The 27,500-nt window shown below is 36.3% G+C and overlaps 1 long non-coding RNA gene, 11 other non-coding genes and 4 pseudogenes across 12 annotated transcripts in view; all 16 read left to right on the plus strand.

The window, feature by feature from the left end:
- The window catches only part of LOC132104553 (uncharacterized), a 343,753-nt gene that overhangs the window by 205,328 nt on the left and 110,925 nt on the right, over positions 1 to 27,500 (plus strand). The gene's annotated exons all lie outside the window — the stretch shown is intronic.
- Positions 335 to 453, plus strand: LOC132104975 (5S ribosomal RNA). The gene has a single exon (XR_009423691.1). It is a non-coding gene; the product is annotated as a 5S ribosomal RNA (ribosomal RNA).
- LOC132105193 (5S ribosomal RNA) lies at positions 538 to 656 on the plus strand. The gene has a single exon (XR_009423897.1). It is a non-coding gene; the product is annotated as a 5S ribosomal RNA (ribosomal RNA).
- LOC132104959 (5S ribosomal RNA) lies at positions 1,169 to 1,287 on the plus strand. Its single transcript, XR_009423676.1, has one exon. It is a non-coding gene; the product is annotated as a 5S ribosomal RNA (ribosomal RNA).
- Positions 1,372 to 1,490, plus strand: LOC132105154 (5S ribosomal RNA). Its single transcript, XR_009423861.1, has one exon. It is a non-coding gene; the product is annotated as a 5S ribosomal RNA (ribosomal RNA).
- On the plus strand, positions 2,010 to 2,128 carry LOC132105047 (5S ribosomal RNA). Its single transcript, XR_009423759.1, has one exon. It is a non-coding gene; the product is annotated as a 5S ribosomal RNA (ribosomal RNA).
- Positions 2,213 to 2,331, plus strand: LOC132105084 (5S ribosomal RNA). Its single transcript, XR_009423795.1, has one exon. It is a non-coding gene; the product is annotated as a 5S ribosomal RNA (ribosomal RNA).
- LOC132105339 (5S ribosomal RNA) lies at positions 3,299 to 3,417 on the plus strand. The gene has a single exon (XR_009423949.1). It is a non-coding gene; the product is annotated as a 5S ribosomal RNA (ribosomal RNA).
- On the plus strand, positions 3,502 to 3,610 carry LOC132105319 (5S ribosomal RNA; annotated as a pseudogene).
- LOC132105313 (5S ribosomal RNA) lies at positions 4,138 to 4,246 on the plus strand (annotated as a pseudogene).
- Positions 11,571 to 11,683, plus strand: LOC132105326 (5S ribosomal RNA; annotated as a pseudogene).
- Positions 12,761 to 12,879, plus strand: LOC132105054 (5S ribosomal RNA). The gene has a single exon (XR_009423766.1). It is a non-coding gene; the product is annotated as a 5S ribosomal RNA (ribosomal RNA).
- LOC132105295 (5S ribosomal RNA) lies at positions 19,642 to 19,761 on the plus strand (annotated as a pseudogene).
- Positions 26,427 to 26,545, plus strand: LOC132105194 (5S ribosomal RNA). The gene has a single exon (XR_009423898.1). It is a non-coding gene; the product is annotated as a 5S ribosomal RNA (ribosomal RNA).
- Positions 27,064 to 27,182, plus strand: LOC132105340 (5S ribosomal RNA). The gene has a single exon (XR_009423950.1). It is a non-coding gene; the product is annotated as a 5S ribosomal RNA (ribosomal RNA).
- On the plus strand, positions 27,267 to 27,385 carry LOC132105158 (5S ribosomal RNA). Its single transcript, XR_009423865.1, has one exon. It is a non-coding gene; the product is annotated as a 5S ribosomal RNA (ribosomal RNA).

Genomic DNA, 27,500 nt, shown 5'->3' on the forward strand with positions numbered 1-27,500 from the left:
TTGCCAAAAAAAAAAATAGTGTCATTGTCCGATCTCTGAATATTAGCAGGTTTAGGCCTGGTTAGTACTTGGATGGGAGACCGCCTTGGAATAGCAAGGTGCTTTAAGCTTTTTGGAAATTTTTCACTAAGTATATAATAATCTTGCAAAAAAAAAAAATTGTCAATGCCCGATCTCTGAATCTTAGCAGGTTTAGGTCTGGTTAGTACTTAGATGAGAGACCGCCTGGGAATACCAGGTGCTTTAAGCTTTTGGGTTTTCTTTCCTACTTATATAATGTACTGGCCATTAGGATGACTGATCTTTAAATAGCCCTCTCTTTGCAGCAACCTTCGCTTACGGCCATACCAACCTGGCTATGCCCGATCTCGTCTGATCTCGAAAGCTAAGCAGGTTTGGGCCTGGTTAGTACTTGGATGGGAGACCGCCTGGGAATACTAGGTGCTGTAAGCTTTTGGGTTTTCTTCCCTACTTATACAATGTACTGGCGATTAGAATGGCTGATCTTTAAATAGCCCTCTCTTTGCAGCAACCTTCGCTTATGGCCATACCAACCTGGCTATGCCTGATCTCGTCTGATCTCGGAAGCTAAGCAGGCTTGGGCATGGTTAGTACTTGGATGGGAGACCGCCTGGGAGTACCAGGTGCTGTAAGCTTTTTGGAAATTTTTCACTAAGTATATAATAATCTTGCAAAAAAAAAAAAAAAAAAGAGTCAATGCCCGATCTCTGAATCTTAGCAGGTTTAGGTCTGGTTAGTACTTGGATGAGAGACCGCCTGGGAATACCAGGTGCTTTAAGCTTTTTGGAAATTTTTCAGTAATTATATAATAATCTTGCCAAAATAAAAAATAGTGTCATTGTCCGATCTCTGAATATTAGCAGGTTTAGGCCTGGTTAGTACTTGGATGGGAGACCGCCTTGGAATAGCAAGGTGCTTTAAGCTTTTTGGAAATTTTTCACTAAGTATATAATAATCTTGCAAAAAAAAAAATTGTCAATGCCCGATCTCTGAATCTTAGCAGGTTTAGGTCTGGTTAGTACTTAGATGAGAGACCGCCTGGGAATACCAGGTGCTTTAAGCTTTTGGGTTTTCTTTCCTACTTATATAATGTACTGGACATTAGGATGACTGATCTTTAAATAGCCCTCTCTTTGCAGCAACCTTCGCTTACGGCCATACCAACCTGGCTACGCCCGATCTCGTCTGATCTCAGAAGCTAAGCAGGTTTGGGCCTGGTTAGTACTTGGATGGGAGACCGCCTGGGAATACTAGGTGCTGTAAGCTTTTGGGTTTTCTTCCCTACTTATACAATGTACTGGCGATTAGAATGGCTGATCTTTAAATAGCCCTCTCTTTGCAGCAACCTTCGCTTATGGCCATACCAACCTGGCTATACCTGATCTCGTCTGATCTCGGAAGCTAAACAGGCTTGGGCCTGGTTAGTACTTGGATGGGAGACTGCCTGGGAGTACCAGGTGCTGTAAGCTTTTTGGAAATTTTTCACTAAGTATATAATAATCTTGCAAAAAAAAAAAAAAAAAAAAAAAAGAGTCAATGCCAGATCTCTGAATCTTAGCAGGTTTAGGTCTGGTTAGTACTTGGATGAGAGACCGCCTGGGAATACCAGGTGCTTTAAGCTTTTTGGAAATTTTTCAGTAATTATATAATAATCTTGCCAAAAAAAAAAATAGTGTCATTGTCCGATCTCTGAATATTAGCAGGTTTAGGCCTGGTTAGTACTTGGATGGGAGACCGCCTTGGAATAGCAAGGTGCTTTAAGCTTTTTGGAAATTTTTCACTAAGTATATAATAATCTTGCAAAAAAAAAAAATTGTCAATGCCCGATCTCTGAATCTTAGCAGGTTTAGGTCTGGTTAGTACTTAGATGAGAGACCGCCTGGGAATACCAGGTGCTTTAAGCTTTTGGGTTTTCTTTCCTACTTATATAATGTACTGGACATTAGGATGACTGATCTTTAAATAGCCCTCTCTTTGCAGCAACCTTCGCTTACGGCCATACCAACCTGGCTATGCCCGATCTCGTCTGATCTCGAAAGCTAAGCAGGTTTGGGCCTGGTTAGTACTTGGATGGTAGACCGCCTGGGAATACTAGGTGCTGTAAGCTTTTGGGTTTTCTTCCCTACTTATACAATGTACTGGCGATTAGAATGGCTGATCTTTAAATAGCCCTCTCTTTGCAGCAACCTTCGCTTATGGCCATACCAACCTGGCTATACCTGATCTCGTCTGATCTCGGAAGCTAAGCAGGCTTGGGCCTGGTTAGTACTTGGATGGGAGACTGCCTGGGAGTACCAGGTGCTGTAAGCTTTTGGGAAATTTTTCACTAAGTATATAATAATCTTGCAAAAAAAAAAAAAAAAAAAAAAAAAGAGTCAATGCCCGATCTCTGAATCTTAGCAGGTTTAGGTCTGGTTAGTACTTGGATGAGAGACCGCCTGGGAATACCAGGTGCTTTAAGCTTTTTGGAAATTTTTCAGTAATTATATAATAATCTTGCCAAAAAAAAATAGTGTCATTGCCCGATCTCTGAATATTAGTTGGTTTGGGCCTGGTTAGTACTTGGATGGGAGACCGCCTTGGAATAGCAAGGTGCTTTAAGCTTTTTGGAAATTTTTCAGTAAGTATATAATAATCTTGCAAAAAAAAAAAAAAAAAAAAGAGTCAATGCCCGATCTCTGAATCTTAGCAGGTTTAGGTCTGGTTAGTACTTGGATGAGAGACCGCCTGGGAATACCAGGTGCTTTAAGCTATTTGGAAATTTTTCAGTAATTATATAATAATCTTGCCAAAAAAAAAAAAATAGTGTCATTGCCCGATCTCTGAATATTAGCAGGTTTGGGCCTGGTTAGTACTTGGATGGGAGACTGCCTTGGAATAGCAAGGTGCTTTAAGCTTTTTGGAAATTTTTCACTAAGTATATAATAATCTTGCAAAAAAAAAAAAAAAAAGAGTCAATGCCCGATCTCTGAATCTTAGCAGGTTTAGGTCTGGTTAGTACTTGGATGAGAGACCGCCTGGGAATACCAGGTGCTTTAAGCTTTTTGGAAATTTTTCACTAAGTATATAATAATCTTGCAAAAAAAAAAAAAAAAGAAAAAATTGTCAATGCCCGATCTCTGAATCTTAGCAGGTTTAGGTCTGGTTAGTACTTAGATGAGAGACCGCCTGGGAATACCAGGTGCTTTAAGCTTTTGGGTTTTCTTTCCTACTTATATAATGTACTGGCCATTAGGATGACTGATCTTTAAATAGCCCTCTCTTTGCAGCAACCTTCGCTTACGGCCATACCAACCTGGCTATGCCCGATCTCGTCTGATCTCGGAAGCTAAGCAGGTTTGGGCCTGGTTAGTACTTGGATGGGAGACCGCCTGGGAATACTAGGTGCTGTAAGCTTTTGGGTTTTCTTCCCTACTTATACAATGTACTGGCGATTAGAATGGCTGATCTTTAAATAGCCCTCTCTTTGCAGCAACCTTCGCTTATGGCCATACCAACCTGGCTATGCCTGATCTCGGAAGCTAAGCAGGCTTGGGCATGGTTAGTACTTGGATGGGAGACCGCCTGGGAGTACCAGGTGCTGTAAGCTTTTTGGAAATTTTTCACTAAGTATATAATAATCTTGCAAAAAAAAAAAAAAAAAAAGAGTCAATGCCCGATCTCTGAATCTTAGCAGGTTTAGGTCTGGTTAGTACTTGGATGAGAGACCGCCTGGGAATACCAGGTGCTTTAAGCTATTTGGAAATTTTTCAGTAATTATATAATAATCTTGCCAAAAAAAAAAAAATAGTGTCATTGCCCGATCTCTGAATATTAGCAGGTTTGGGCCTGGTTAGTACTTGGATGGGAGACTGCCTTGGAATAGCAAGGTGCTTTAAGCTTTTTGGAAATTTTTCACTAAGTATATAATAATCTTGCAAAAAAAAAAAAAAAAGAAAAAATTGTCAATGCCCGATCTCTGAATCTTAGCAGGTTTAGGTCTGGTTAGTACTTAGATGAGAGACCGCCTGGGAATACCAGGTGCTTTAAGCTTTTGGGTTTTCTTCCCTACTTATACAATGTACTGGCCATTAGGATGACTGATCTTTAAATAGCCCTCTCTTTGCAGCAACCTTCGCTTACGGCCATACCAACCTGGCTATGCCTGATCTCGGAAGCTAAGCAGGCTTGGGCATGGTTAGTACTTGGATGGGAGACCGCCTGGGAGTACCAGGTGCTGTAAGCTTTTTGGAAATTTTTCACTAAGTATATAATAATCTTGCAAAAAAAAAAAAAAAAAAAGAGTCAATGCCCGATCTCTGAATCTTAGCAGGTTTAGGTCTGGTTAGTACTTGGATGAGAGACCGCCTGGGAATACCAGGTGCTTTAAGCTTTTTGGAAATTTTTCAGTAATTATATAATAATCTTGCAAAAAAAAAAAATAGTGTCATTGTCCGATCTCTGAATATTAGCAGGTTTAGGCCTGGTTAGTACTTGGATGGGAGACCGCCTTGGAATAGCAAGGTGCTTTAAGCTTTTTGGAAATTTTTCACTAAGTATATAATAATCTTGCAAAAAAAAAAAATTGTCAATGCCCGATCTCTGAATCTTAGCAGGTTTAGGTCTGGTTAGTACTTAGATGAGAGACCGCCTGGGAATACCAGGTGCTTTAAGCTTTTGGGTTTTCTTTCCTACTTATATAATGTACTGGCCATTAGGATGACTGATCTTTAAATAGCCCTCTCTTTGCAGCAACCTTCGCTTACGGCCATACCAACCTGAGGGCGCTAGAGAGCTACAGGAAGTGTTGGCTGCAGTTGGGAGAGGAAGGCTCTCCTCCATTTTGATTTTTCTGTCAGTGTTTGTTTTGTGAGTTGTTTTTGGACTTTAGTTTATTTTTTGTGTTTTTTCTGTTTTAAACCACCTAACAGCAGCATCTTGCTGGCTGGAGGGTGGTTAATTTTTTGTTTGATTTTTGTACAATGGACGGATTATTGGCAAACGACACTGGACTGGCTGGAGAGACACGCATGGCAAACGACACTGGAATGGCTGGAGAGACACGTATGGCAAACGAAACTGGACTGGCTGGAGAGACACGTATGGCAAACGACACTGGACTGCTTGGAGAGACACGTATGGCAAATGACCCTGGACTGGCTGGAGAGACACGCATGGCAAATGATCCTGGAGTGGAGTATCGACAACGAGCAGGACACGGTAAAAAACAAGATGCAAGAGATAAAATTGGTGAAAGGAAATACTTAAAGGAGGCAACTGTGATTGTGAATGTCGAGAACGTAAATGAGGTGAGAGCTGTGGATATTATTAAAGCGGTGACGGAAAAATGTGGATATGGTAAAATTTTAGCACTAAGGCCAAGACAAGGAAAGGAATATGAACTGACAATGGAGAAAGAAGAAACATGTGATGATCTGACTGAGGGATTGTTAATTAAAGGAGTTAACTGTGAGATAAAGAAACTGCAAAATAGAGATTATGTTGTTTCCTTCATGCACCTGCCCGTCTACCTTGATGATAAAGACATTTTTAGAAAATTGGAGGGATGGGGAGTTAATCCCATTTCAAAATTAAAAAGAAGATGCTACCCGGGCACTGAAATAGAGGATGGAACAAGGTTTTTAAAAGTGAGATTCCCCAAGGAGGTGGCATCATTGCCCTACAGCACAAAGCTGGAAACAGCAGAAGGGCCGCAGTACTTTAGGGTGATGCACAGCCACCAGGTGAAGACCTGTAAGCTGTGCATGAGCCCGGATCATCTGCTCAAAGAATGCCCTGAATTTAAGTGTCACAAGTGCGAGGAAAGGGGACATTTCGCAAGGGATTGCAATGCGGTCAGATGCCCGGAGTGTCAAAAGATTTTAAACAAGTGTGAGTGTTGGATGGAGGGAGAGGAAGGAGGTCTGGAGCATCGGGTGGACGGACAGGTGCATGAAGGAAACACTGAAGAGGAAGGAGATATTGATGAAGGACAAGGGGATGAAGGATTATCACAAAAGGAAACAGAAGGAGGAACAGGAAACCAAGAGGAAGAAGAAGAAGGAAAAAAGAATGATATGGATGAGGAACAAACAGCAGAACAGAATACCCAATGGACAGAAATGGAAATATCTGACAGTTTTAAAAATCTTTTGGATAATGTGGAGAGGGATGAACAGGGAATGTATGATCAAAACAAAGAAATGGACAGTGAAGAAGAAACAAGGATGGACAACATGGGAAAAGACAGAGGGGAGAGAGGACAAAGTAGAAGAAGAACATTAAAGGTAAAACCAAATGTGGAAAATGCAAGAAAAAAGTTAATGACAAGGGGCCGAGTAAAAAGTGTAAACAGATATGAAGTGTTAAGAGGGCTGGAGGGAGAAGATAGAAAATAATGGTTTTTATGTATTTATTTTTATTTATTTTAATGGTTTTAAGTTGTGTTACTTTTAATGCAAGGGGATTGATGGACATGGGTAAATTTGAAAAGGTGAAAGAAATGTGTAAAGGAGAGGATGTGATTTTATTACAAGAAACTAACTGGAGGGAAGAGTACATGACTGAAATAAGGAAAAGGTGGAGCGGAGAGATTTTATATAACAATGGTGATGGGAGGCTTGGAAGAGGAGTTGCGATTTTAATAAAAGAAAACTGTGGGGTATCATGTAAAACAATATATAATGACGTAGATGGGAAATGTATTGCGGTTGAAATGGAGTATGAGGAGAAAAAAGTTATTGTAGTTAATATTCATGCACCGACTGTAGAGAATGAAAAGAAGGAATATTTTAATGTATTAAGAGATTTTTTAAAAAAGCATAAAGAAGTTATTATGATGGGTGATTTTAATACCGTTTTCAGTAAATTAGAAATGGGTGAGGGAATGGTTTTTAAAAATGATAAAGGAAGAAAAGAACTGAAACTATTAATGGAAGAAAATAATATGATTGATGTATGGAGAGAAAGAAATGAAAAAAAGAAAGAATATTCAAGGAGGCAATTAGTAGGGAATTTTATGTGTAAGACAAGGATTGATTTTATTTTGTGTACAAGGAACATTGAAGGATATATCGGTAACATTAAATATGAAGAATCAAGCTTAAGTGACCATAAACCAATTTTTTTGCAAGTAGACTGGAGTTCAGTGAAAAGAGGGCCGGGTGTATGGGTGTTAAATGTAGAGGTTTTGAAGAATGAGGAGTATGTTTTAAGTATTAAAGAAATTATTGAAAAAGAAAAGGAGAATGAAATGTACAGTGAAGATAAAAGGATATGGTGGGAAAATGTTAAATATTTAGTTAAAAAATTCACAATAAAGTATTGCAAATTAATACAGATATGTAAGAGGAAGAAGGAGAGAGAAATAAGAGAAAAATTGGAAAAGGAATTAAATGAGAATGGGAAAGATATACAAAAAATAAAAGAATTGGAGGGAATATTGAAAGAAATGGAAGAGAAAAAATATGAAGGAGCAAGACTAAGAAGTAAAGCTAAATATACTGTGGAGGGAGAAAAATGTACAAAATTTTTCTTTGATCTAGAAAAAATACGAGGGAAAGCTGGAATGATTAAAGAAATAAGAGGAAAAAATGGTGTAGTGGTGGAAACAAATGAGGAAATATTAAAAGAAGTAAAAGCATATTATGAGAACCTGTTTAGTACTGAGGGGTTGAAGGAAGAAGAGAAATTGGAGTTACTTAAGCAAATAAAAACAACAGTAGGAGAAGTAGACAAAAAAGAGTGTGATGAAGAGATAAGAGAAGAAGAGATAAAAAGAGCAATAAGTGAATTAAACAAAAATAAAAGTCCAGGTATAGATGGTTTGGGGAGTGAATTTTATATTGTTTTTAAAGATTTTTTAACCAGTATTTTAAAAGAAGTATATGAAGAGATCTTTAAAAAAGAAGAAATGAATCAGAGAATGGGGATGGGATTATTAAAGTTGATATATAAAAGAAAAGGAGATAAAGTAGACTTAAAAAATTATAGACCAATTACAATGTTGAATACAGATCTGAAAATTTTAACAAAAGTTTTAGCCAACAGATTGAAAGAGGTAATGCCAACCATAATTGAAACAAATCAAGTGTATGGAGTTAAAGGGAAAGATATAGCGGACACAACTTTAAGTATAATAGATAGAATAAGATATATGAAAGAAAAAAACAAAAAAGGATATGTTATTAGTTTGGATTTCGAAAAGGCTTTTGATAGAGTGGAGCATGAATATTTATTTGGAATTTTAAGAAGGTACGGGTTTGGGGAAAATTTTATCAAGTGGATTACAATTTTATATAGGGGAGCAATAACAAGAATACAGTGTAATGGTTTTTTAACTGAATGTTTTAAAATTACTAGATCAATAAGAAAAGGATGTCCATTATCAGCGCTTTTATATTCTTTAGTTGCAGAACCATTGGGATTAGCTATTAAAATAGACGAAGACATAAGAGGGATAAACATTGAAGGAAGTGGGGGAAATGAAAAAATATTTCAATATGCAGATGATACGACAATAATAGTTAAAGATATAGAGAGTGTTAATAAAGTAATGGAAGTAGTACAGATGTTTTGTAGGGGATCAGGAGGTAAGATAAATGAAGAAAAAACTATATATATGAGATTTGGAGGAGTGACTGTTTTAACAGAGTATTTTCATTTTAAAGAAACAAAAGAAATAAGGATTTTAGGTGTTCTAATGGGAAAAGAAGAAAGGAATGTTAAAGAAAATATGTGGGAAGAAATAGTAGGAGGTATTGAAAGAAGGTTAAATTTTTGGAAATTGAGGACATTAAGTTTAAAACGGAAGGTTTTAATTTTAAATGTGTTAATGGTGTCAAAGTTGTGGTATGTTTTATATGTGACTGCTATGCCAATGTGGGTGGAGACAAGGTTGAATAAATGTTTTTTAGATTTTTTATGGAATAGTAAACCGTCAAGAATTGCATATAGTACATTAATAGGAGAAATAGGGAAAGGAGGGATGGGATTAATTGATGTTGAACAGAGAAAAAATAGCTTAAGAATTAAAATAGTAAAAAAATATCTAGATGATGGTCACAAAACTGCATGGAAAAAGACAATGGAATATTTTTTAAACAAATGTGGGGATTTTAACATGGGGGATGGGATTTTATGGATGAAAACAAAGAATTGGATGACAGAGTGCTTACCAGAGTTTTATAGGGAAATGTTTAGTGCCTGGGGAAAATTTTTAGATAGACTTGAGTATGATCCACATGGGAGAGAAAACATTTTAAATCAACCTCTGTTTTTAAACCAAAACATTTTAAAACAAGACAAAGGAATTTTTTTAAAGAAATGGATGGAAGTGGGGATAACAAGAGTGAGAGATGTTTTGTATGAATTTAAAGAAGGGTTTTTACCAACACAATTTATTGTAGATGCAATGGAGGAGGCAAAAGAGGATTACAGTGAACAAGTAATAAAAAATAAATATGAAATCATTAAAAATGCAATACCTAAAGAGTGGATAAAAAGAATAGAAAGTATGGAAGGAGAGCCAAAAGAGAAATGTATTCATGTGAAATTAGGGGGAAAACTGTATGATTTTAAGGAATGTACTCTGAAAATGATTTATTGTGCTTTTAGAGATGATGTTTTTAAAGAGCCGATTGCAAATGGTTACTGGGTGCAGAAATTCAAAGATTTAAAAAAAGAGTGTATATGGAGAAACATGACGGGGAAATGTGTGGAAACAAAATTGGAATGTTTGGAGTATTTTATAAGGCATAAAGTGGTTTTTACTGATGTTATTTTAAATAAAATAGGAATGGAAGAAAATGCTCTGTGTAAAGTGTGCCAGGAAGAGGAAGAGGGGATTTTACATATGTTTTTACATTGTAGAGAGCTAGAGGACTTTTTAAGGAAATGTAAATGTTTAATTAAAGATGTGACTGAGGAGTGGGATGAAAATGTAATGGAATGGAACAGAGTTGTGATGTTTGGTTGGGAAAAAAAGTTTCAAAACAAAAGTTTCATTAATCTGTGTGTAATGCTAATGAAAAGTGCAATATGGGACAGAAGAACTGTGGCTAAAAAGGAAAAAATTGTGTTGGATGTTTGGAGGATGTTTAAAAGAAAAACAGAATTATATACTGAAAGACTGTATGTGTACTTTAAAGGTGTAAATATGTTAGACTCTTTTTATGATGTTTTTACCCCAAAAGTTTATTGTGTTTTAAATGATTTAATGTGGAAGCTGCCAGGAAGTGAAGGAGATTTTTAAATTATCTATGTAAAGGAAAGATGTGTAATGTAGGGATGTGTAAAGACAATGTTCTGTATTTTCTGTTGATTGCGTTTAATCTATTGTATTTTATTGATTGAAATTTCTTAATAAAAAAAAAAAAAAAAAAAAAAAAAGGCTATGCCTGATCTCGTCTGATCTCGGAAGCTAAGCAGGTTTTGGGCCTGGTTAGTACTTGGATGGGAGACCGCCTTGGAATAGCAAGGTGCTTTAAGCTTTTTGGAAGTTTTTCACTAAGTATATAATAATCTTGCAAAAAAATAAAAAAAATAGAGTCAATGCCCGATCTCTGAATCTTAGCAGGTTTAGGTCTGGTTAGTACTTGGATGAGAGACCGCCTGGGAATACCAGGTGCTTTAAGCTTTTTGGAAATTTTTCAGTAATTATATAATAATCTTGCCAAAAAAAAAAAAATAGTGTCATTGCCCGATCCCTGAATATTAGCAGGTTTGGGCCTGGTTAGTACTTGGATGGGAGACCACCTTGGAATAGCAAGGTGCTTTAAGCTTTTTGGAAATTTTTCACTAAGTATATAATAATCTTGCAAAAAAAAAAAAAGAGTCAATGCCCAATCTCTGAATATTAGCAGGTTTGGGCCTGGTTAGTACTTGGATGGGAGACCGCCTTGGAATAGCAAGGTGCTTTAAGCTTTTTGGAAATTTTTCACTAAGTATATAATAATCTTGCAAAAAAAAGAGTCAATGCCCAATCTCTGAATATTAGCAGGTTTGGGCCTGGTTAGTACTTGGATGGGAGACCGCCTTGGAATAGCAAGGTGCTTTAAGCTTTTTGGAAATTTTTCACTAAGTATATAATACTCTTGCAAAAAAAAAAAAAATAGTGTCATTGCCCGATCTCTGAATATTAGCAGGTTTGGGCCTGGTTAGTAGTTAGATGGGAGACCACCTTGGAATATCAAGGTGCTTTAAGCTTTTTGGAAATTTTTCACTAAGTATATAATAATCTTGCAAAAAAAAAAAAAGAATCAATGCCCAATCTCTGAATATTAGCAGGTTTGGGCCTGGTTAGTACTTAAATGGGAGACCGCCTTGGAATAGCAAGGTTCTTTAAGCTTTTTGGAAATTTTTCAGTAAGTATATAATAATCTTGCAAAAAAAAAAAGAGTCAATGCCCGATCTCTGAATCTTAGCAGGTTTAGGTCTGGTTAGTACTTGGATGAGAGACCGCCTGGGAATACCTGGTGCTTTAAGCTTTTGGGTTTTCTTTCCTACTTATATAATGTACTGGCCATTAGAATGGCTGATCTTTAAATAGCCCTCTCTTTGCAGCAACCTTCGCTTACGGCCATACCAACCTGGCTATGCCCGATCTCGTCTGATCTCGGAAGCTAAGCAGGTTTGGTTAGTACTTGGATGGGAGACCGCCTGGGAGTACCAGGTGCTGTAAACTTTTTTGAAATTTTTCACTAAGTATTTAATAATTTTGCAAAAAAAAAAAAAAAAGAGTCAATGCCCGATCTCTGAATCTTAGCAAGTTTAGGTCTGGTTTGTACTTGGATGAGAGACCGCCTGGGAATACCAGCTGCTTTAAGCTTTTTGGAAATTTTTCAGTAATTATATAATAATCTTGCCAAAAAAAAAAAAATAGTGTCATTGCCCGATCTCTGAATATTAGCAGGTTTGGGCCTGGTTAGTACTTGGATGGGAGACCGCCTTGGAATAGCAAGGTGCTTTAAGCTTTTTGGAAATTTTTCACTAAGTATATAATAATCTTGCAAAAAAAAGAGTCAATACCCAATCTCTGAATATTAGCAGGTTTGGGCCTGGTTAGTACTTGGATGGGAGACCGCCTTGGAATAGCAAGGTGCTTTAAGCTTTTTGGAAATTTTTCACTAAGTATATAATACTCTTGCAAAAAAAAAAAAAAGAGTCAATGCCCGATCTCTGAATATTAGCAGGTTTAGGTCTGGTTAGTACTTGGATGAGAGACCGCCTGGGAATACCAGGTGCTTTAAGCTTTTTGGAAGTTGTTCAGTAATTATATAATAATCTTGCCAAAAAAAAAAAATAGTGTCATTGCCCGATCTCTGAATATTAGCAGGTTTGGGCCTGGTTAGTACTTGGATGGGAGACCACCTTGGAATAGCAAGGTGCTTTAAGCTTTTTGGAAATTTTTCACTAAGTATATAATAATCTTGCAAAAAAAAAAAAAGAGTCAATGCCCAATCTCTGAATATTAGCAGGTTTGGGCCTGGTTAGTACTTGGATGGGAGACCGCCTTGGAATAGCAAGGTTCTTTAAGCTTTTTGGAAATTTTTCAGTAAGTATATAATAATCTTGCAAAAAAAAAAAGAGTCAATGCCCGATCTCTGAATCTTAGCAGGTTTAGGTCTGGTTAGTACTTGGATGAGAGACCGCCTGGGAATACCTGGTGCTTTAAGCTTTTGGGTTTTCTTTCCTACTTATATAATGTACTGGCCATTAGAATGGCTGATCTTTAAATAGCCCTCTCTTTGCAGCAACCTTCGCTTATGGCCATACCAACCTGGCTATGCCCGATCTCGTCTGATCTCGGAAGCTAAGCAGGTTTGGGCCTGGTTAGTACTTGGATGGGAGACTGCCTGGGAGTACCAGGTGCTGTAAACTTTTTTGAAATTTTTCACTAAGTATTTAATAATTTAGCAAAAAAAAAAAAAAGAGTCAATGCCCGATCTCTGAATCTTAGCAGGTTTAGGTCTGGTTAGTACTTGGATGAGAGACCGCCTGGGAATACCAGGTGCTTTAAGCTTTTTGGAAATTTTTCAGTAATTATATAATAATCTTGCCAAAAAAAAAAAATAGTGTCATTGCCCGATCTCTGAATATTAGCAGGTTTGGGCCTGGTTAGTACTTGGATGGGAGACCGCCTTGGAATAGCAAGGTGCTTTAAGCTTTTTGGAAATTTTTCAGTAATTATATAATAATCTTGCCAAAAAAAAAAAAATAGTGTCATTGTCCGATCTCTGAATATTAGCAGGTTTGGGCTTGGTTAGTACTTGGATGGGAGAACGCCTTGGAATAGCAAGGTGCTTTAAGCTTTTTGGAAATTTTTCACTAAGTATATAATAATCTTGCAAAAAAAAGAGTCAATGCCCAATCTCTGAATATTAGCAGGTTTGGGCCTGGTTAGTACTTGGATGGGAGACCGCCTTGGAATAGCAAGGTACTTTAAGCTCTTTGGAAATTTTTCAGTAATTATATAATAATCTTGCCAAAAAAAAAAAAAAGAGTCAATGCCCGATCTCTGAATCTTAGCAGGTTTAGGTCTGGTTAGTACTTGGATTAGAAACCGCCTGGGAATACCAGGTGCTTTAAGCTTTTTGGAAATTTTTCAGTAATTATATAATAATCTTGCCAAAAAAAAAAAAATAGTGTCATTGCCCGATCTCTGAATCTTAGCAAGTTTAGGTCTGGTTAGTACTTGGATGAGAGACCGCCTGGGAATACCTGGTGCTTTAAGCTTTTGGGTTTTCTTTCCTACTTATATAATGTACTGGCCATTAGAATGGCTGATCTTTAAATAGCCCTCTGTTTGCACTAACCTTCGCTTACGGCCATACCAACCTGAGGGCGCTAGAGAGCTACAGGAAGTGTTGGCTGCAGTTGGGAGAGGAAGGCTCTCCTCCATTTTGTGTTTTTCTATTTGTGGTTGTTTTGTTTGTTTTGTGAATCTGTGATTGTTTCTTTGGCATTTTTTCTTTTTTGAAAGCCACCTAACAGCAGCATATCGCTGTCTGGAGGGTGGTTGATCTTTTTTTTCTCAAAAATGGACGGATTGTATGGTAACGACTCGGAACTGGCTGGAGAGACTCGAATGGCAAATGACAATGGACTGGCAGGAGGAACACGCACGGCAAGCGACACTGGACTGGCTGGAGGAACACGCATGGCAATCGACACTGGACTGGCTGGAGGAACAAGCATGGCAAACAACACTGGACTGGCTGGAGGAACACGCATGGTAAACGACACTAGAATGGCTGGAGGAACAAGTATGGCAAACGACAATGGACTGGCTGGAGGAACACGCACGGCAAATGACACTGGACTGGAGAAGCGACAAAGAGCTGGAAATGTAAAAGATCAAGAAGCAAGGAAAAGATTTGGTGAAAGAAAATATTTAAAGGAGGCAACAGTGATCGTGAGTACAGAGAATGTGATTGGTGTGAGAGGAGAGGATATAATTAAAGCAATCTCAGAAAAAATTGGAAGTGGAAAGGTGTTGGCTGTAAGACCCAGACAAGGCAAAGAATATGAACTGACATTGGAACAGGAAGAAATGTGTGACATTTTAATCAATGGATTGACAATAAAGGGAGTGGACTGTGAAGTAAAAAAACTGCAAAATAAAGATTACGTTGTTTCCTTCATGCACCTGCCTGTCTACCTGGAGGATAAGGAAATTGTAAACAAATTGGAAGGATGGGGGGTTTCCCCCATATCTAAAATCAAAAGAAGGTGCTATCCGGACACTGACATCGAAGACGGCACAAGGTTTGTAAAGGTGAGGTTCCCCAAAGAAGTGGCATCACTCCCTTACAGCACTAAGATTGAAACAGCTGAAGGCCCCCAGTACTTTAGGGTGATGCACAGCCACCAGGTGAAGACTTGTAGGCTGTGCATGAGCCCAGAACATCTACTGAAAGAGTGCCCAGAATTCAAGTGCCATAAATGTTTGGAAAGGGGACATTTTGCACGAGACTGCAATGCTGTCAGGTGTCCGGATTGCCAAGAAATTTTAAATAAATGTGAATGCTGGATGGAGGGGGTGGTAGGTGGAAGGAAAGAACAGGTGGACAGACAGGTGCATGAAGAAAACAATGATGAAGGACATTGTGATGAAAGACATGAAGAAGACAAATTACAACCAAAGGAAACAGAGGAAGGAACAAACAACAGACAGGAAGGAGAAGGAGAAAAAGAAAAAGAAAATAACAATGAACAAATAAGAGAAGAGGACACACAAATTACACCGATGGACATATCTTCAATTCATGGACAAAAAGGAAAAGAACAAGACAAAGAAACTGATAACGAAGGAGAAATTAGTATGGAGGAGGATGAGAAGGAAAAGGCGGAGAGGGGAAAAATACGAAGAAGATTGCTAAAGGTAAAGCCAAATATAGAAAGTTCAAGAAAAAAAGTGAAATGTTTAAATAGGTTTGAGGTGTTAAAGGAATTGGAGGAGAAAGACTGAGAATGATGGGTTTTAGATATTTATTATTTTTCTTTTTAATGGTTTTAAGTGTTGTGACTTTTAATGCAAGAGGACTTTTGAACTTAAAGAAATTTGAAAATATAAAAGAAAAATGTAAAAGAGAAGACATTATTGTACTACAGGAAACAAACTGGAGAGGAAATGTAATGAATGAATATAAAAAGAGATGGGGAGGAGGGATTTTGTACAATAATGGAGATGGGAGGTTTGGGAGAGGTGTGGCTTTTTTAATGAAGGATGATGTTTTTAAAGCAAGTCAAATTTTATACAAAGATACGATGGGTAAATGTATGGTTGTAGAGACAAAACATGAAGGAAGGGAATTGATTTTAGTAAGTGTACATGCACCAACGGAGGAGAAGGAAAAGAAAGAGTTTTTTTATGTTTTAAGTAGTTTTGTAAAGAAGTATAAAGAAATAATAATGATGGGGGATTTTAATACGGTTTTTAGTAAACAAGACATGGCAGATGGAATGGTTTTTAAAACTGACAAAGGGAGAAAAGAATTAAAAGCTTTAATGGCAGAAAATAATATGATAGATGTGTGGAGAGAAAGAAATGAAAAGAAAAAAGAGTTTTCAAGAAGGCAAATAGTGGGGCAGTTTGTGTGTGAAACAAGAATTGATTTTATTTTATGTACAAGAAATGTGGAGAATTTTATAGAAAATATTAAGTATGAAGAAACAAGTTTTAGCGATCACAAGTTCTTATTTTTTAAATTGGATTGGAATAAAGTGCAAAGAGGGCCAGGAATATGGGTTTTAAATACAAAAATGTTAGAAAATGAAGACTATGTATTAAAGGTTAAAGAAATTATAGAAAAAGAAAAGGAAAATGAAATGTATGAAGAAGATAAGAGAATTTGGTGGGAGAATGTAAAGTTTTTAATAAAAAAATTCTCAATTAAGTATTGTAGCATAATACGCAAATGCAAAAGATACAACGAAAAAAAAATAAAGGAATGTTTGGAAGCGGAATTGAATAAAGAAAATAAAGATATACAAAAGATAAAGGAAATGGATGAAAAACTGAAGGAAATAGAGGAAAAAGAATATGAGGGGGCGAGGTTAAGGAGCAAAGCTAAATATACTGTGGAGGGAGAAAAGTGCACAAAGTTTTTTTTTGATTTGGAAAAAAAGAGAGGGAAAGCTGAAACAATAAAACAGGTAAGAGGGAAAAATGGGGAAGTTGTAGAGGGGAATGAAAAGATTTTAGAAGAAATAAAGAATTTTTATGAAGATCTTTTTAGTGCCAGGGGTGTAGAAGAAAACGAAAAAATTGAATTGTTGAATCGAATAAAAGTAAAAGTGAGTAAGGAAGATAAAAAAGAATGCGATCAAAAAATTGGTGAAGAAGAGATTGAAAGAGCAATACAGCAGCTGAATAAACAGAAAAGTCCAGGAATAGATGGTTTGGGAAGTGAATTTTATATATGTTTTAAAGAGATTTTAACCAAGATTTTAAAGGAAGTTTTTAGTGAGATTTTTGAAAAAGAAGAAGTTAATGAAAGAATTGGGATAACAAAACTGATATATAAAAGGAAAGGAGAAAAGGTAGATTTAAAAAACTATAGGCCGATCACAATGCTTAACACAGATTTTAAGATTTTATCAAAGGTTTTAGCAAACAGGTTAAAGGAAGTAATGCCAAGTATAATCGAAACAAACCAAGCATACGGAGTAAAAGGAAGGGATATAGCGGATATAACAATGAGTATAAGAGACACAATATGGTATATGAAAGAACTAAATGAAGATGGTTACATAATTAGTCTAGATTTTGAAAAAGCATTTGATCGGGTTGAACACGAGTATTTATTTGATGTTTTAAAGAAATTTGGTTTTGGGGGAGATTTTATCAAATATATTGAGATTTTATATAAGGGCGCTTTAACGAGAATAAAGTGTAATGGGTTTTTAACAGAATGTTTTAAAATCACAAGATCGATAAGACAGGGTTGTCCGCTTTCGGCATTATTATATTCACTTGTATCGGAACCGTTAGGATTGGCCATAAAACAAAAAGAAGGAATAATTGGAATTGAAATTGAGGAAAATAATGCTGAGGGAAAGGTTTTTCAATATGCTGATGACACAACGATAATAGTAAAAGGAAAGGAGAGCATCAAAGAAGTTATGAATGTTGTAGAGGAATATTGTAAAGGATCTGGGAGTAAAGTAAATGAAGAAAAGACGGTATATATGAGATTTGGTAAAGCAATGGTTTTAAAGGATAGTTTTAATTTTAAGGAAGTGGAAGAAATTAGGATTTTAGGAATTTTAATGGGTAAAAATGAGATGAAAGTAAGAGATGAAATGTGGGTGGAACTAGTAACAGGAATAGAGAGAAGGTTAAATTTTTGGAAATTAAGAACTTTAAACTTAAAAGGGAAGGTTTTAGTATTGAATGTTTTAATGGTGTCTAAGCTATGGAATGTTTTATATGTGTCGCATATGCCAATGTGGACAGAAAAGAGGTTGAAGAAATGTTTTCTTGACTTTTTATGGGAGGGGAAGCCAGCAAGAATAGCTTTTAATACGATTTTAGGGGCGGTAGAGAAGGGGGGTTTAGGTTTAATAGATGTGGAACAGAGGAAAAATAGTTTGAGAGTGAAAGTAGTGAAGAAATACCTACAAGATGAGGACAAACCAGAGTGGAAAAAGACGATGAAATATTTTTTAAACAAATGTGGGGATCTTAACATGGGGGATGGAATTTTATGGATGAAAACGAAGAATTGGATGACAGAAAATTTACCAGAGTTTTATAGAGAAATTTTAAGTGCTTGGGGAAAATTTTTAGATAAAGTTGAGTTTGATCCACATGGGAGAGAACACATTTTAAATCAACCTCTGTTCTTAAACCAAAACATTTTAAAACAAGACAAAGGGATTTTTTTAAAGAAATGGATGGAAGTGGGGATAACAAGAGTGAGAGATGTATTGTATGAATTTAAAGAAGGTTTTTTACCGACACAATTTATTATAGATGCAATGGAGGAGGCAAAAGAGGATTACAGTGAACAAGACATAAAAAATAAATATGAAATCATTAAAAGCGCAATACCCAAAGAGTGGATTAAAAGAATAGAATGTATGGAAGAAGAGCCAAAAGAGAAATGTATTTACGTGAAATTAGGGGAAAAACTGTATGATTTTAAGGAATGTACTCTGAAAATGATTTATTGTTCTTTTAGAGATGGTGTTTTTAAAGAGCCTATTGCAAATGGATACTGGATGCAGAAATTCAAAGATTTAAAAAAAGAGTATATATGGAGAAACATGACAGGGAAGTGTGTGGAAACTAAATTGGGATGTTTGGAGTATTTTATAAGGCATAAAGTGGTTTTTACTGAGATTATTTTAAATAAAATAGGAAGGGAAGAAAATGCTCTGTGTAAAGTGTGCCAGGAAAAGGAAGAGGGGATTTTACATATGTTTTTATATTGTAGAGAACTGGAGGAGTTTTTAAGAAAATGTAAATGTTTAATTAAAGATGTGACTGAAGACTGGGATGAAAATGTAATGGAATGGAACAGAGTGGTGATGTTTGGTTGGGAAAAAAAGTGTCAAAACCAAAATTTTATTAATCTGTGTGTAATGCTAATGAAAAGTGCAATATGGGAGAGAAGAACTGTGGCTAAAAAGGAAATCATTGTGTTGGATGTTTGGACTGTGTTTAAAAGGAAAACCGAATTATATATTGAAAGGCTGTATGTGTATTTTAAAGGTGTAAATATGTTGGATTATTTTTATGATGTTTTTACCCCAAAAGTTTATTGTGTTTTAAATGATTCAATGTGGAAGCTGCCAGGAAGTGAAGGACATTTTTAAATTATCTATGTAAAGGAAAGATGTGTAATGTAGAGATGTGTATAGAAGAAATGCTGTATTTTCTATTGCTTGTGTTTAATCTATTGTACTTTATTTGAAATTTCTTTAATAAAAAAAAAAAAAAAAAAAAAAAAAGGCTATGACCGATCTCGTCTGATCTCGGAAGCTAAGCAGGTTTGGGCCTGGTTAGTACTTGGATGGGAGACTGCCTGGGAATACTAGGTGCTGTAAGCTTTTGGGTTTTCTTCCCTACTTATACAATGTACTGGCGATTAGAATGGCTGATCTTTAAATAGCCCTCTCTTTGCAGCAACCTTCGCTTATGGCCATACCAACCTGGCTATGCCTGATCTCGTCTGATCTCGGAAGCTAAGCAGGCTTGGGCCTGGTTAGTGCTTGGATGGGAGACCGCCTTGGAATAGCAAGGTGCTTTAAGCTTTTTGGAAATTTTTCACTAAGTATATAATAATCTTGCAAAAAAAAAAAATAGTGTCATTGCCCAATCTCTGAATATTAGCAGGTTTGGGCCTGGTTAGTACTTGGATGGGAGACCGCCTTGGAATAGCAAGGTGCTTTAAGCTTTTTGGAAATTTTTCACTAAGTATATAATAATCTTGCAAAAAAAGAGTCAATGCCCAATCTCTGAATATAATATATATATTAATCTTGCAAAAAAAAAGAGTCAATGCCCCAATGTCTGAATATTAGCAGGATTGGGCCTGGTTAGTGCTTGGATGGGAGACCGCCTTGGAATAGCAAGGTGCTTTAAGCTTTTTGGAAATTTTTCACTAAGTATATAATGATCTTGCAAAAAAAAAAAAAAATAGTGTCATTGCCCGATCTCTGAATATTAGCAGGTTTGGGCCTGGTTAGTACTTGGATGGGAGACCGCCTTGGAATAGCAAGGTGCTTTAAGCTTTTTGGAAATTTTCCACCAAGTATATAATAATCTTGCAAAAAAAAAAAAAAAGACTCAATGCACAATCTCTGAATCTTAGCAGGTTTAGGTCTAGTTAGTACTTGGATGAGAGACCGCCTGGGAATACCAGGTGCTTTAAGCTTTTTGGAAATTTTTCAGTAATTATATAATAATCTTGCCAAAAAAAAAAAATAGTGTCATTGCCCGATCTCTGAATATTAGCAGGTTTGGGCCTGGTTAGTACTTGGATGGGAGACCGCCTTGGAATAGCAAGGTGCTTTAAGGTTTTTGGAAATTTTTCACTAAGTATATAATAATCTTGCAAAAAAAAAAAAAAAGGAGTCAATGCCCGATCTCTGAATCTTAGCAGGTTTAGGTCTGGTTAGTACTTGGATGAGAGACCGCCTGGGAATACCAGGTGCTTTAAGCTTCTTGGAAATTTTTCACTAAGTATATAATAATCTTGCAAAAAAAAAAGAAAAAATTGTCAATGCCCGATCTCTGAATCTTAGCAGGTTTAGGTCTGGTTAGTACTTAGATGAGAGACCGCCTGGGAATACCAGGTGCTTTAAGCTTTTGGGTTTTCTTTCCTACTTATATAATGTACTGGCCATTAGGATGACTGATCTTTAAATAGCCCTCTCTTTGCAGCAACCTTCGCTTACGGCCATACCAACCTGAGCACACTAGAGGCACTAGTGAGCAAACAGGAAGTGATTGTGCCAGAGAGGGGTGAGGGAGGCTCACCCAAACTTTTTGTGTTTTGTTATTTTGGTTTGGTTAAAATAAGTGTTTTTGTTTGTAGTATTTTGTTATTTTTGTTTTATTTGTGTCCTCCCAACAGCTCTGCTGTTTGGGAGGGATCTGTCGGGGTTTGTTTTATGTAAAATGGATAGATTAATGGCAACTGACATGGATTTGACACGAGGAACACGGAGGCAAGCAGAAAATGGACTGGGTTATCGACAAAGAGAAAAGGATTACAATGAAATAACTGATAAGAGGATTTACACAAAAGAAGCGACTGTGGTGGTGGATTTGTCGGAGGTACAAGACGGGAGAGCAGAGGATATTATAAAAGCACTAACAGAAAAGATTGAAGTAACAAGAATTTTAGCAATACGACCTAAGCAGATGAGGGAATATGAGATTACATTGGAGCATGAAGAGGACACTGAGAAACTGGTTGATGGACTAACCATTAAAGGTAAAATTTGTGAAATCAAAAAGTTACACAACAGAGACTTTGTTGTCTCGTTCATGCATTTGCCTGCATACATGAATGACCATGAGATTTTAAATAAGCTTGAAGGATGGGGAGTAACACCCATTTCTCAAATAAGGAGGAGATTCTACTCGGGCACCCATATAGAAGATGGAACGAGGTTCTTAAGAGTGCGTTTTCCAAAGGAAGTGGCTTCTTTACCATACAGCACAAGGATGGAGACCGAGGGAGGTCCTCAATACTTTAGGGTGATACACAGTAAGCAGGTGAAGACCTGTAGACTGTGTATGAGCCCTGACCATATAATGAAGGACTGTCCGGACTTCAAATGTCACAAATGCGAGGAAAGAGGCCATTTCGCAAGAGACTGTACTGCGATAAGGTGCCCAGACTGTAAAATGACATTGGACAAATGTGAATGTTGGATGGACAATGAGCAACAGGAAGAGGATCAAGTGAGCGGGCAAATGCATGAGAATGATAATGAGGAGGAGCAACAGGAGGACGCAGAAAAATCCAAGGAAAAGAACATAGGAAATGGACATGAATTAACAACATCAACACAGGAAGAGGAAGAGACATGGACACCAATGCAGATAACGGCGAGTATACAGAATATACTAGACAAAGTGGAGGAGCAGGAAGGAGTCAACGAAGAAGGGGAGCTAGACATTGAGAGTGGAAACATCACGGATGGTGGGAGCACGGGGGCATCGAACAAAAGAAGAAGAGTGAAAAAGGTAACACCAAATATTGAAAAAGCAAGGAAAAGAGTGGTGAAGGAAGTGTTTACAGAAAATCAGGACAGTGGTGGACTTTTAGAAGAGGGAGAAGATATGGACTAATAAGATGGGTATTTTATCGTTTTTGTTTTACTTTATGGTGTTGAGAATTGTGTCCTTTAATGCAAGAGGATTATTGAATGTTTTGAAATTTGAAAAGATGAAAGAGTTGTGTAAAAATGATGATATGATTTTATTGCAAGAAACTAACTGGAAAGGAAATGTAATGGAAGATTTTAAAAGAAGGTGGGATGGGGAAATATTTTTTAGTAACGGGGAGAAAAGTTTGGGAGGAGGAGTGGCTATTTTGATTAAAAAAGGGAAAGCTACTATGACAAAACAAATCTATGATGATAAAAAAGGGAAATGTATTGCAGTAGAAATTGATTTTGAGGATGAAAAATTTATTGTAGTAAATATACATGCACCAAATGAGGAAAAGGATAAGAAAATGTATTTTAATGTTTTAAGAGACATAATAGAGAAATGGAAAAGGGTGGTGGTTGCAGGGGATTTTAATACTGTTTTTAGCAAAATAGACATGGCTAATGGGATGGTTTTTAGGACGGACGGTGGAAGGAAGGAACTTAAATTATTGATGGAAGAAAAAAATATGATTGATGTTTGGAGAGAAAGAAATGGAAAAAAGAGAGAATATTCCAGAAAACAGTTAGTTGGGAATTTTATGTGCCAAACTAGGATAGATTATTTTCTGAGCACAAGAAATTTGGATTGTTTTATTGATGATGTACTTTATAAAGAAACAACTTTAAGTGATCATAAAATGGTTTTAATGAGGATGGATTTTAAAAGGGAAACGAAAGGGCCTGGGGTATGGATTTTAAATACAGAAATCTTAAATCATGAAAGTTTTAAAAATGGGATAGAGAATTTATTAGATGAGGAAAAAAAAGATGCAATGTATTTAGAAGATAAAAGACAATGGTGGGAAAATGTGAAATTTGAAATAAAGAAATATTCAATTAATTTCTGTAATATACTGCAAAGGGTGAAAAGGACAAAGGAAAAAGAAATAAGAAGAACGTTAAAAGAAGAGTTAAACAAAAATGAAGTAAATGTGCAAAAAGTGTTTGAAATGGAGGAGAAGCTTAAAAAAATGGAGGAAGACAAATGCCAGGGAGCGATGTTGAGAAGTAAAGCTAAATACACAATAGAGGGGGAAAAATGTAACAGATTCTTTTTTAATCTCGAAAAAAGTAGGGGAAAAGCTGAAATGATCAAAGAGCTTAAAAACAGAGATGGCCAGTCGGTTTTTAATACAGGAGAGATTTTAAAAGAAATAGAGACTTTTTATGAAAAGCTTTTTAAATCAGAAGGGGTGGAGGAGGAGAAGGGAAATGTTTTGTTGCAAAGAATAACTAGGAAAGTTGGAGAAGAAGATAAAATAGACTGTGAAAAGGAGATAGAAACGGAAGAAATTATACAAGCTATAAACTCCCTAAGAGTAAAAAAGAGTCCAGGAATAGATGGTATTGGAAGTGAATTTTACAAAGTTTTTAAAGAAAAACTCAGTGTGATTTTAAAGGGGATTTATGATGATATTTTTAGGAAAGAAGGAGTCAATCCAAGAATGGGGTTAGGTTTAATGAAAATAATTTATAAGAAACAAGGTGATAAAACAAATTTGAAGAATTTTAGACCCATCACAATGCTAAATACTGATTTTAAGATTTTAGCTAAAGTTTTAGCTAACAGATTGAAGAATGTAATGCCAAGTATAATTGAAACTAATCAAGCATATGGTGTAAAAGGGAGGGACATAGCAGACATTACAAGTAGCATAAGAGACATAATAGGTTATATAAAAGAAAAGGAAAAGAAAGCATATGTTATAAGGTTGGATTTTGAAAAAGCATTTGATAGAGTGGAGCATAAATTCTTATTTTCTGTTTTAAAGAAGTTCGGTTTTGGGGAAAATTTTATTAAATGGATTGCAATTTTATACAAGGATATCTTAACGAAAGTAAAATGTAATGGATTTTTAAGTCAACCTTTTAAAGTTTTAAGGTCTATAAGGCAGGGGTGTCCGTTATCAGCACAGCTTTATTCTTTGGTGGCAGAACCTTTAGGACTTTTAATAAATAAGGAGGAAGGAATAAAAGGAATAAAAATGGAAGAGGAAGGGGAATTTAAGAAAATCTTTCAATACGCAGATGATACAACAATTGTGGTGGAAAATATGGAAAGCGTTAAAAAGGTTATGGAAAAAATTAAATACTATTGTGATGGGACGGGTGCAAAAATCAATGAAGAAAAAACTGTGTATATGAAATTTGGAGGGGTGGTGGATTTAGCAGGGGTGTTTAAGTTCATGGAGGTACAGGAAATAAAGATTTTAGGGGTGGTGTTAGCAAAGAATGAAAAAGTGGCAGTAGATAATATGTGGGAAGGGATAGTAGGTGGAATGGAGAGAAGGTTGATTTTTTGGAGGAACATGTTTTTAAGTTTGAGGGGGAAAATATTAATTGTGAATTTGTTAATGTTGTCTAAAATGTGGTATGTTTTACATGTGATGCCATTGCCAAACTGGGTTTTAAAAAGGATAAAGAAATGTGTTTTAGAGTTTTTATGGGATAAAAAGCCTCCAAGGATTGCTTATTTTACATTAATAGGGCAGCTGGATGAGGGAGGGATGGGTTTAGTGGATGTGGAACAAAAAATGAAAAGTATGAGGGTGAAAGTTGTTAAAAAATATCTGGATAGGACAAACAAAGCTGAATGGAAAAAAATGATGGGTTTTTATCTAAATAAATGTGGGAATTTTAAATTGGGGGATAATATTTTATGGATGAAACTCAAAAATTGGATGCTAGAGGGTATACCAGGATTTTATCAGGAAGTTTTAAGTGCTTGGAGACTTTTTTTAACAGAGGTTGATTTTAATCCGAGGGGGAGGGAAGTTGTTTTAAATCAACCTCTGTTTCTGAATGGAAAGATAAAGCTACAAGAGCAGGATATCTATTTTAAAAAATGGATGAAGGTGGGAATTTTAAAAATACGAGATGTTTTATGGGAATATAAAGAGGGATTTTTACCATTGCAGGTCATTATAGATGCTATGGAAGAGGAGAAGGAGGATTTTAATATGTCAGGTTTAAGAAGACAATATGAGGATGTAAAAAAGGCAATCCCAAGGCAATGGCTGGATGAAATAAGCAAAGGGGGGAGAAGCGAAAACAAAATGGATGTGTTTTTCAAATGGAAAGATAAGTGGTTTGACTTAAATTTGGGAACTGTTGGAATGTTTTACTGTTTTTTTAGAAATTCTGTTTTTAAAAAACCTATTGCTAATGTATTTTGGATGAGGCATTTTAATGAAGTCAAAGAGAAAGATATTTGGAAGATCCTAAAATGGCAATGTTTGGATGTGGAACTAGAATGTTTGGATTATTTTATAAGACACAATGTGGTTTTTACTGAAATGCGATTGTGTGCAATGCTAAAAGAAACAAATGCACAGTGCAAAGTATGTAAAAATGCTGATGAAGGTATTTTACACTTGTTTTTATATTGTGAAAAACTGACCCCTTTTTTTAAAGAACTAAAAGAGACAATTAATGCTTTGAGGGATAATAAGGGGGATTTGAACTGGGAGATGAATTTTATGTTAGGAATGAACGAGAATAATGCAAATAAGAAACTAATTAATTTATTATTAATTTTGGCAAAAAAGGCAATTTGGAAAAGAAGAAATGTGGCTAAAAACAGGGACTTTATTTTAAATTTGTGGTTACTGTTTAAAGGGATGGTGGGAGACTATGTTCAAACGTTGTATAATTATTTTATATTTGAAAACAAGGTGGGAAATTTTTACAAAATATTTACAAAAGATGTTGTGTGGATTCTTGGGCAAATGCATATTGCAATGCCTGAAAAGGATGTTTTTTAGTTTTTTCTAATGTTTATTTGATTGAATGTAAAATTTATGCTTACTAAATAAAATTTTTATTCGACAAAAAAAAAAAAAAAAAAAAGCTATGCCCGATCTCGTCTGATCTCGGAAGCTAAGCAGGTTTGGGCCTGGTTAGTACTTGGATGGGAGACCGCCTGGGAATACTAGGTGCTGTAAGCTTTTGGGTTTTCTTCCCTACTTATACAAAGTACTGGCGATTAGAATGGCTGATCTTTAAATAGCCCTCTCTTTGCAGCAACCTTCGCTTATGGCCATACCAACCTGGCTATGCCTGATCTCGTCTGATCTCGGAAGCTAAGCAGGCTTGGGCATGGTTAGTACTTGGATGGGAGACCGCCTGGGAGTACCAGGTGCTGTAAGCTTTTTGGAAATTTTTCACTAAGTATATAATAATCTTGCAAAAAAAAAAAAAAAAAAAAAAAAGAGTCAATGCCCGATCTCTGAATCTTAGCAGGTTTAGGTCTGGTTAGTACTTGGATGAGAGACCGCCTGGGAATACCAGGTGCTTTAAGCTTTTTGGAAATTTTTCAGTAATTATATAATAATCTTGCCAAAAAAAAAATAGTGTCATTGTCCGATCTCTGAATATTAGCAGGTTTAGGCCTGGTTAGTACTTGGATGGGAGACCGCCTTGGAATAGCAAGGTGCTTTAAGCTTTTTGGAAATTTTTCACTAAGTATATAATAATCTTGCAAAAAAAAAAAATTGTCAATGCCCGATCTCTGAATCTTAGCAGGTTTAGGTCTGGTTAGTACTTAGATGAGAGACCGCCTGGGAATACCAGGTGCTTTAAGCTTTTGGGTTTTCTTTCCTACTTATATAATGTACTGGACATTAGAATGACTGATCTTTAAATAGCCCTCTCTTTGCAGCAACCTTCGCTTACGGCCATACCAACCTGGCTATGCCCGATCTCGTCTGATCTCGGAAGCTAAGCAGGTTTGGGCCTGGTTAGTACTTGGATGGGAGACCGCCTGGGAATACTAGGTGCTGTAAGCTTTTGGGTTTTCTTCCCTACTTATACAATGTACTGGCGATTAGAATGGCTGATCTTTAAATAGCCCTCTCTTTGCAGCAACCTTCGCTTATGGCCATACCAACCTGGCTATACCTGATCTCGTCTGATCTCGGAAGCTAAGCAGGCTTGGGCATGGTTAGTACTTGGATGGGAGACCGCCTGGGAGTACCAGGTGCTGTAAGCTTTTTGGAAATTTTTCACTAAGTATATAATAATCTTGCAAAAAAAAAAAAAAAAAAAAAAAAGAGTCAATGCCCGATCTCTGAATCTTAGCAGGTTTAGGTCTGGTTAGTACTTGG

This window comes from Carassius carassius, chromosome 25 (assembly GCF_963082965.1).
Source record: "Carassius carassius chromosome 25, fCarCar2.1, whole genome shotgun sequence".
NCBI lineage: Eukaryota > Metazoa > Chordata > Actinopteri > Cypriniformes > Cyprinidae > Carassius > Carassius carassius.